Source organism: Procambarus clarkii, chromosome 36 (assembly GCF_040958095.1).
Source record: "Procambarus clarkii isolate CNS0578487 chromosome 36, FALCON_Pclarkii_2.0, whole genome shotgun sequence".
NCBI classification, from domain to species: Eukaryota; Metazoa; Arthropoda; class Malacostraca; order Decapoda; family Cambaridae; genus Procambarus; species Procambarus clarkii.
This window is the reverse complement of record NC_091185.1, coordinates 26,719,361-26,730,348: the sequence shown is the minus strand read 5'-3', so window position 1 is coordinate 26,730,348 and position 10,988 is coordinate 26,719,361.

The window sequence follows — 10,988 nt, the reverse complement described above, 5'->3', positions numbered from 1 at the left end:
TATATGACGGCTTGTGTCTCATGATCTCGGTCCCCTTGTGTGAGACATACACCAACGGTCCCCTTGTGTGAGACATACACCAACGGTGGCCTTGTGTGAGACATACACCAACGGTGGCCTTGTGTGAGACATACACCAACGGTCACCTTGTGTGAGACATACACCAACGGTCCCCTTGTGTGAGACATACACCAACGAGGACACCGAGGGAAAGTGCCTCCTTGTGAATAGTGACGCAATAATTAATAATAATTAAAGATTAATTATGAATAATAATTAATGCAGGTGCTCATGAGAGTGATGCAGGTGCTCATGAGAGGGATGCAGGTGCTCATGAGGATGATGCTGGTGCTCATGAGAGGAATGCAGGTGCTCATGAGAGTGATGCAGGTGCTGATTAGAGGGATGCAGGTGCTCATGAGAGGGATGCAGGTGCTCATGAGAGGGATGCAGGTGCTCATGAGGATGATGCTGGTGCTCATGAGAGGGATGCAGGTGCTCATGAGAGTGATGCAGGTGCTCATGAGAGGGATGCAGGTGCTCATGAGAGTGATGCAGGTGCTCATGAGAGGGATGCAGGTGCTCATGAGAGGGATGCAGGTGCTCATGAGAGGGATGCAGGTGCTCATGAAAGGGATGCAGGTGCTCATGAGAGGGATGCAGGTGCTCATGAGGATGATGCTGGTGCTCATGAGAGGGATGCAGGTGCTCATGAGAGTGATGCAGGTGCTCATGGGAGGGATGCAGGTGCTCATGTGAGGGATGCAGGTGCTCATGAGAGGGATGCAGGTGCTCACGAGAGGGATGCAGGTGCTCATGAGAAGGATGCAGGTGCTCACGAGAGGGATGCAGGTGTTCATGAGAGGGATGCAGGTGCTCATGAGAGGGATGCAGGTGCTCACGAGAGGGATGCAGGTGCTCATGAGAAGGATGCAGGTGCTCACGAGAGGGATGCAGGTGTTCATGAGAGGGATGCAGGTGCTCATTAGAGGGATGCAGGTGCTCACGAGAGGGATGCAGGTGCTCATGAGAGGGATGCAGGTGCTCATGAGAGGGATGCAGGTGCTCATGAGAGGGAAGCAGGTGCTCATGAGGATGACGCTGGTGCTCATGAGAGGGATGCAGGTGCTCATGAGAGTGATGCAGGTGCTCATGAGAGTGATGCAGGTGCTCTTGAGATTGATGCAGGTGCTCATGAGAGGGATGCAGGTGCTCATGAGGATGACGCTGGTGCTCATGAGAGGGATGCAGGTGCTCATGAGAGGGATGCAGGTGCTCATGAGAGTGATGCAGGTGCTCTTGAGATTGATGCAGGTGCTCATGAGAGAGATGCAGGTGCTCATGAGAGGGATGCAGGTGCTCATGAGGATGATGCTGGTGCTCATGAGAGTGATGTACGTGCTCATGAGAGTGATGCAGGTGCTCATGAGAGGGATGCAGGTGCTCATGAGAGGGATGCAGGTGCTCATGAGGATGATGCTGGTGCTCATGAGAGTGATGCAGGTGCTCATGAGAGGGATGTACGTGCTCATGAGAGTGATGCAGGTGCTCATGAGAGGGATGCAGGTGCTCATGAGAGGGATGCAGGTGCTCATGAGAGGGATGCACATGCTCATGAGAGGGATGCAGGTGCTCATGAGAGTGATGCAGGTGCTCATGAGAGGGATGCAGGTGCTCATGAGAGGGATGCAGGTGCTCATGAGAGGGATGCAGGTGCTCATGAGAGTGATGCAGGTGCTCATGAGAGGGATGCAGGTGCTCATGAGAGTGATGCAGGTGCTCTTGAGAGGGATGCAGGTGCTCATGAGAGGGATGCAGGTGCTCATGAGGATGATGCTGGTGCTCATGAGAGGGATGCAGGTGCTCATGCGAGTGATACAGGTGCTCATGAGAGGGATGCTGGTGCTCATGAGAGGGATGCAGGTGCTCATGAGAGTGATGCCGGTGCTCATGAGAGGGATGCAGGTGCTCATGAGAGAGATGCAGGTGCTCATGAGAGTGATACAGGTGCTCATGAGAGGGATGCTGGTGCTCATGAGAAGGATGCTGGTGCTCATGAGAGGGATGCAGGTGCTCATGAGAGTGATGCTGGTGCTCATGAGAGGGATGCTGGTGCTCATGAGAGTGATGCAGGTGCTCATGAGAGTGATGCTGGTGCTCATGAGAGGGATGCAGGTGCTCATGAGAGTGATGCTGGTGCTCATGAGAGGGATGCAGGTGCTCATGAGAGAGATGCAGGTGCTCATGAGAGTGATACAGGTGCTCATGAGAGGGATGTAGGTGCTCATGAGAGGGATGCAGGTGCTCATGGGAGGGATGCAGGTGCTCATGAAAGGGATGCAGGTGCTCATGAGAGGGATGCGGGTGCTCATGGGTGGGATGCAGGTTCTCATGGGAGGGATGCAGGTGCTCATGAGAGGGATGCAGGTGCTCATGAGAGGGATGCAGGTGCTCATGGGAGGGATGCAGGTGCTCATGGGAGGGATGCAGGTTCTCATGGGAGGGATGCAGGTGCTCATGGGAGGGATGCAGGTTCTCATGGGAGGGATGCAGGTGCTCATGGGAGGGATGCAGGTGCTCATGGGAGGGATGCAGGTGCTCATGAGAGGGATGCAGGTGCTCATGAGAGGGATGCAGGTGCTCATGGGAGGGATGCAGGTTCTCATGGGAGGGATGCAGGTGCTCATGGGAGGGATGCAGGTGCTCATGGGAGGAATGCTGGTGCTCATGAGAGGGATGCAGGTGCTCATGGGAGGGATGCAGGTTCTCATGGGAGGGATGCAGGTGCTCATGTGAGGGATGCAGGTTCTCATGGGAGGGATGCAGGTGCTCATGGGAGGGATGCCGGTGCTCATGAGAGGGATGCTGGTGCTCATGGGAGGGATGCAGGTGCTCATGGGAGGGATGCTGGTGCTCATGAGAGGGATGCAGGTGCTCATGAGAGGGATGCAGGTGCTCATGAGAGGGATGCAGGTGCTCATGAGAGGGATGCAGGTGCTCATGGGAGGGATGCAGGTGCTCATGAGAGGGATGCAGGTGCTCATGAGAGGGATGCAGGTGCACATGAGAGGGATGCAGGTGCTCATGAGAGGGATGCTGGTGCTCATGAGAGGGATGCAGGTGCTCATGCGAGGGATGCAGGTGATCATGAGAGGGATGCAGGTGCTCATGCGAGGGATGCAGGTGCTCATGAGAGGGATGAGGTGAAGGACCACTCAGAATGGGGTAAAGAGGTTGATGATGGTTGTGACCTCTGGGATCTTTTAAGGAAAAGGGTTGGCTGAGGTGTAGGGGTGATTGGGGTGGAAATGTATCTAGGTTGAATGGCATGAGAGGCGTGTTTCTGTCGATGTCAGTGCATGATGAGGTGGTAAAGGGTGGGTGGACAGGAGCAGCAGGTGTAAATAGAACTGGTGATCTCGAGTAGTATAGTCCTGGGTGAGAATTGCCTGTTGTCAAAACGATTTCTGTGGTGTACTGAGAACCCTCCGCGTAGGCAGGGTAACTATGGAAGATGTACCTGCTGAATGATATGAGAAAAGTGAGGAGTGTTCCATGGTACAAATACTGGGGGAGCCCCTATGAGTGAAGGTGGAACATGGATGACAGAGAGCTTCTGGTGTTCAAGATACATTGGAACATTTTCAACAAATACACGGATGTTTCCTTGGCAATGGAACATGGCAGAGTTCTCAGAAACACTGTGCTTATTATGGCTTTACATCTTACATGTATAGAGTTCTTACCACTTTAGGCATATTATATAGTAGCTCTATCTAGATATCAAACATTCTGCTTGTAACTCATTTTGTATGTATGGACTTTTCCTAAAATAAACTACCACTATTATTATTATTATTATTATTATTATTATTATAATTATTATTATTATTATTATTATTAATTATTATTATTATTATTATTATTATTATTATTATTATTATTATTATTATTATTATTATTATTATTATTGTTATTATTAATTATTATTATTATTATTATTGTTATAACTAGCTGTACCCGGCCACGCGTTGCTGTGGCTCTGCAACACATGTGCATTGCTGAGCACAGCAACCTTCCCCTGTCTCCCAGTCCTCCCCACCATCCCCTCTCCCCCGTCCTCTCGTCCTGCCAATCATTCCCCGTCCCTTCATCCTCCGCACCATCCCCCACTCCCCCATCCCCTCGTCCTCCCCACCATCCCCCACTCCAGTGACATCTATATAGTATGTATATATAAACCCGCTCGGATGCGAAGGGAACCTTGTGTGAAAATTTTTAAAGCAATCAGTGAAGAGCTTTCGGAGATTAGCGATTTTGAACAAACGAACATTTACATTTTTATTTATATAGATTATTATTATTATTATTATTATTATTATTATTATTATTATTATCATTATTATTATTATTATTATTATTATTATTATTATTATTATCATTATTATTATTATTATTATTATTATTATTATTATTATTATTATTATTATTATTATTATTATTATTATTATTATTATTATTATTATTATTATTATTATTATTATCATTATTATTATTATTATTATAATTATTATAGAGGATCCAAGCCTTAACTTTTGCAATTATGCCATACTGTTGATTATAGAGTTAGAAGTGGGATGTTGGTGTATGGGGTGATGGAGGGTGAGGGTTAGCAGTGATGGGATGTTGGTGTATGGGGTGGTGGAGGGTGAGGGTTAGCAGTGATGGGATGTTGGTGTATGGGGTGGTGGAGGTTGAGGGTAAGCAGTGATGGGATGTTGGTGTATGGGGTGGTGGAGGTTGAGGGTAAGCAGTGATGGGATGTTGGTGTATGGGGTGATGGAGGGTGAGGGTTAGCAGTGATGGGATGTTGGTGTATGTGGTGGTGGAGGGAGAGGGTAAGCAGTGATGGGATGTTGGTGTATGGGGTGGTGGAGGTTGAGGGTAAGCAGTGATGGGATGTTGGTGTATGGGGTGGTGGAGGGAGAGGGTAAGCAGTGATAGGATGTTGGTGTATGGGGTGGTGGAGGGTGAGGGTTAGCAGTGATGGGATGTTGGTGTATGTGGTGGTGGAGGGAGAGGGTAAGCAGTGATGGGATGTTGGTGTATGGGGTGGTGGAGGTTGAGGGTAAGCAGTGATGGGATGTTGGTGTATGGGGTGGTGGAGGGAGAGGGTAAGCAGTGATAGGATGTTGGTGTATGGGGTGGTGGAGGGAGAGGGTAAGCAGTGATGGGATGTTGGTGTATGGGGTGGTGGAGGGAGAGGGTAAGCAGTGATGGGATGTTGGTGTATGTGGTGGTTGAGGGTAAGCAGTGATAGGATGTTGGTGTATGGGGTGGTGGAGGGAGAGGGTAAGCAGTGATAGGATGTTGGTGTATGGGGTGGTGGAGGGAGAGGGTAAGCAGTGATGGGATGTTGGTGTATGGGGTGGTGGAGGGAGAGGGTAAGCAGTGATAGGATGTTGGTGTATGGGGTGGTGGAGGGAGAGGGTAAGCAGTGATGGGATGTTGGTGTATGGGGTGGTGGAGGGTGAGGGTAAGCAGTGATGGGATGTTGGTGTATGTGGTGGTTGAGGGTGAGGGTAAACAGTAATGGGATGTTGGTGTATGTGGTGGTTGAGGGTGAGGGTAAACAGTAATGGGATGTTGGTGTATGGGGTGGTAGAGAGAGGGGAAGAGCAGTGATGGGATGTTGGTGTATGGGGTGGAGGAGGGTGGGGGTAAGCAGTGATGGATGCTGGTGTATGGGGTGGTGAAGAGAGGGGAAAAGTAGTGATGGGATGTAGGTAAGGAATATTAGGATGATTTTGAGCTGCACTGGAGTAGGACACAGAGGTATGATGGGTGTGCTGATTGAAAGGAAGTTGATGTGCAGCATTTGTGTTGTTAGTGGGAGATGGCTGTTGATGCTGGTTAGATCCAAGTGCTTTCAGGGCTTGTTTCCTACGTGGGCATTGTTTGTCTACAGCACTGTGAGGGCCTTGACAATTGGCGCAGTTGAGGGATCTGCAGGGGGACATTTTCACCACAAGTGTCTAGGAGCAGAGCATTTTGAGCAGATTTATTGTAGTGCTTTACATTACGTACTTACCTATTTGTACTTACCTAATTGTGCTTGCGGGGGTTGAGCTCTGGCTCTTTGGTTCCGCTTCTCAACTGTCAATCAACTAATGTACAGGTTCCCGAGCCTACTGGGCTCTATCATATCTACACTTGAAACTGTGTATGGAGGCAGCCTCCACCACATCACTGTCTAATGCATTCCATTTGTCTATTACTCTGACACTGAAAATATTCTTTCTAACGGCTCTATGGCCCATTTGGGCACTCAATTTCCACGTGTGTCCCTTAGTGCGTGTGCCCCTTGTGGTGAATAGTCTGTCTTTATCTACCCTATCAATTCCTCTGAGAATCTTGTATGTGGTGATCATGTCCCCTCTATCTCTTCTGTCTCCCAGTGACGTAAGGTTTAATTCCCGAAGTCTCTCCTCTTAGCTCATGCCCCTCAGTTCGGGTACTAGTCTGGTGGCAAACCTTTGAACCTTTTTCAGTTTAGTCTTATGCTTTACTAGATATGGACTCCATGCTGGAGCCGCATACTCCAGGATTGGTCTGACATATGTGGTAAGTGGTGGTCCATATGTAGTACACAACGCATGTGTTTCATGTGCGTTGTGATAGCACTTAAAGCACTGAATGAGGGTGAGTTATTTAGTTGGCTTGAGGGAAGAGGAACAGATGCTGGTGTTCAGAACTTTGATTCCTGTCTGTAACTCGCGCCTGTCTGTTAAGTACCTGCCGGAGGCTGCATGTGCACAACTTGCCAGATTTCACTTTCAATCTTGAAATTTCGTGTCTTCTGTAAGGCCATGATTGGTATATGTTTGTTTGTTTGTTTATTTGTGTAATTACCCATATGTAGTTAGAGGATAAGAGCTTCAATACTGGTGTCCTGTCTCACCTACTATCTTTCTCATATAACTTTCAAACTGCTGAAGATTTAGCAACCGCGCGCGTCTCTAATTTTTTCCGTTTACATTCTACAACTCTGTTCGTAAAAGAGAATTTCGGAAATTTTCCGGCAACGATGCTTTCTAAGCTGGAGTTTGTAGCTTCGTGATCAAGACTTTGCAAGTTTTTAAAATTTCTCCTCATGAACGTGTTCATTCCTATCGAGATTTTGTACATGGTGATCATATCTCCTCTTTTCTTTGTATTAGCGTTTGCACTTTTAACACCTCAAGTTTTTCCTCGCTGCTCATATTTGTTTGTTTAGGTTTGAAAGCCATTTAGTAGCGTGTTTTGGCATCTTTTCTGCTGTTGTGCTTTTATATGGTCACCATACAACTGTTATATACTCCACTTTTATATGGTCACCATACAACTGTTATATACTCCACTTTTATATGGACGCCATACAACTGTTATATACTCCACTTTTATATGGTCACCATACAACTGTTATATACTCCACTTTTATATGGACACCATACAACTGTTATATACTCCACTTTTATATGGACACCATACAACTGTTATATACTCCACTTTTATATGGACACCATACAACTGTTATATACTCCACTTTTATATGGTCACCATACAACTGTTATATACTCCACTTTTATATGGTCACCATACAACTGTTATATACTCCACTTTTATATGGTCACCATACAACTGTTATATACTCCACTTTTATATGGTCACCATACAACTGTTATATACTCCACTTTTATATGGACACCATACAACTGTTATATACTCCACTTTTATATGGTCACCATACAACTGTTATATACTCCACTTTTATATGGACACCATACAACTGTTATATACTCCACTTTTATATGGTCACCATACAACTGTTATATACTCCACTTTTATATGGACACCATACAACTGTTATATACTCCACTTTTATATGGTCACCATACAACTGTTATATACTCCACTTTTATATGGTCACCATACAACTGTTATATACTCCACTTTTATATGGTCACCATACAACTGTTATATACTCCACTTTTATATGGACACCATACAACTGTTATATACTCCACTTTTATATGGACACCATACAACTGTTATATACTCCACTTTTATATGGTCACCATACAACTGTTATATACTCCACTTTTATATGGTCACCATACAACTGTTATATACTCCACTTTTATATGGTCACCATACAACTGTTATATACTCCACTTTTATATGGTCACCATACAACTGTTATATACTCCACTTTTATATGGACACCATACAACTGTTATATACTCCACTTTTATATGGTCACCATACAACTGTTATATACTCCACTTTTATATGGACACCATACAACTGTTATATACTCCACTTTTATATGGTCACCATACAACTGTTATATACTCCACTTTTATATGGACACCATACAACTGTTATATACTCCACTTTTATATGGTCACCATACAACTGTTATATACTCCACTTTTATATGGTCACCATACAACTGTTATATACTCCACTTTTATATGGTCACCATACAACTGTTATATACTCCACTTTTATATGGTCACCATACAACTGTTATATACTCCACTTTTATATGGTCACCATACAACTGTTATATACTCCACTTTTATATGGTCACTATACAACTGTTATATACTCCACTTTTATATGGTCACCATACAACTGTTATATACTCCACTTTTATATGGACACCATACAACTGTTATATACTCCACTTTTATATGGTCACCATACAACTGTTATATACTCCACTTTTATATGGACACCATACAACTGTTATATACTCCACTTTTATATGGACACCATACAACTGTTATATACTCCACTTTTATATGGTCACCATACAACTGTTATATACTCCACTTTTATATGGTCACCATACAACTGTTATATACTCCACTTTTATATGGTCACCATACAACTGTTATATACTCCACTTTTATATGGTCACCATACAACTGTTATATACTCCACTTTTATATGGTCACCATACAACTGTTATATACTCCACTTTTATATGGACACCATACAACTGTTATATACTCCACTTTTATATGGACACCATACAACTGTTATATACTCCACTTTTATATGGACACCATACAACTGTTATATACTCCACTTTTATATGGACACCATACAACTGTTATATACTCCACTTTTATATGGACACCATACAACTGTTATATACTCCACTTTTATATGGTCACCATACAACTGTTATATACTCCACTTTTATATGGACACCATACAACTGTTATATACTCCACTTTTATATGGACACCATACAACTGTTATATACTCCACTTTTATATGGACACCATACAACTGTTATATACTCCACTTTTATATGGACACCATACAACTGTTATATACTCCACTTTTATATGGACACCATACAACTGTTATATACTCCACTTTTATATGGACACCATACAACTGTTATAAACTCCACTTTTATATGGTCACCATACAACTGTTATATACTCCACTTTTATATGGACACCATACAACTGTTATATACTCCACTTTTATATGGACACCATACAACTGTTATATACTCCACTTTTATATGGACACCATACAACTGTTATATACTCCACTTTTATATGGACACCATACAACTGTTATATACTCCACTTTTATATGGACACCATACAACTGTTATAAACTCCACTTTTATATGGTCACCATACAACTGTTATATACTCCACTTTTATATGGACACCATACAACTGTTATATACTCCACTTTTATATGGACACCATACAACTGTTATATACTCCACTTTTATATGGACACCATACAACTGTTATATACTCCACTTTTATATGGACACCATACAACTGTTATATACTCCACTTTTATATGGACACCATACAACTGTTATAAACTCCACTTTTATATGGTCACCATACAACTGTTATATACTCCACTTTTATATGGACACCATACAACTGTTATATACTCCACTTTTATATGGACACCATACAACTGTTATATACTCCACTTTTATATGGACACCATACAACTGTTATATACTCCACTTTTATATGGACACCATACAACTGTTATATACTCCACTTTTATATGGTCACCATACAACTGTTATATACTCCACTTTTATATGGACACCATACAACTGTTATATACTCCACTTTTATATGGTCACCATACAACTGTTATATACTCCACTTTTATATGGACACCATACAACTGTTATATACTCCACTTTTATATGGACACCATACAACTGTTATATACTCCACTTTTATATGGTCACCATACAACTGTTATATACTCCACTTTTATATGGACACCATACAACTGTTATATACTCCACTTTTATATGGACACCATACAACTGTTATATACTCCACTTTTATATGGACACCATACAACTGTTATATACTCCACTTTTATATGGTCACCATACAACTGTTATATACTCCACTTTTATATGGTCACCATACAACTGTTATATACTCCACTTTTATATGGTCACCATACAACTGTTATATACTCCACTTTTATATGGTCACCATACAACTGTTATATACTCCACTTTTATATGGTCACCATACAACTGTTATATACTCCACTTTTATATGGTCACCATACAACTGTTATATACTCCACTTTTATATGGTCACCATACAACTGTTATATACTCCACTTTTATATGGACACCATACAACTGTTATATACTCCACTTTTATATGGTCACCATACAACTGTTATATACTCCACTTTTATATGGTCACCATACAACTGTTATATACTCCACTTTTATATGGACACCATACAACTGTTATATACTCCACTTTTATATGGTCACCATACAACTGTTATATACTCCACTTTCACTCACACGAATGTCGCGAATCGTTTATTATTTCCCCATCCATGAATATGAAAACAATTTTGAACATTGTAAAAAGTGTAGTGTAGGTTCCTCTCACAATGCTTTT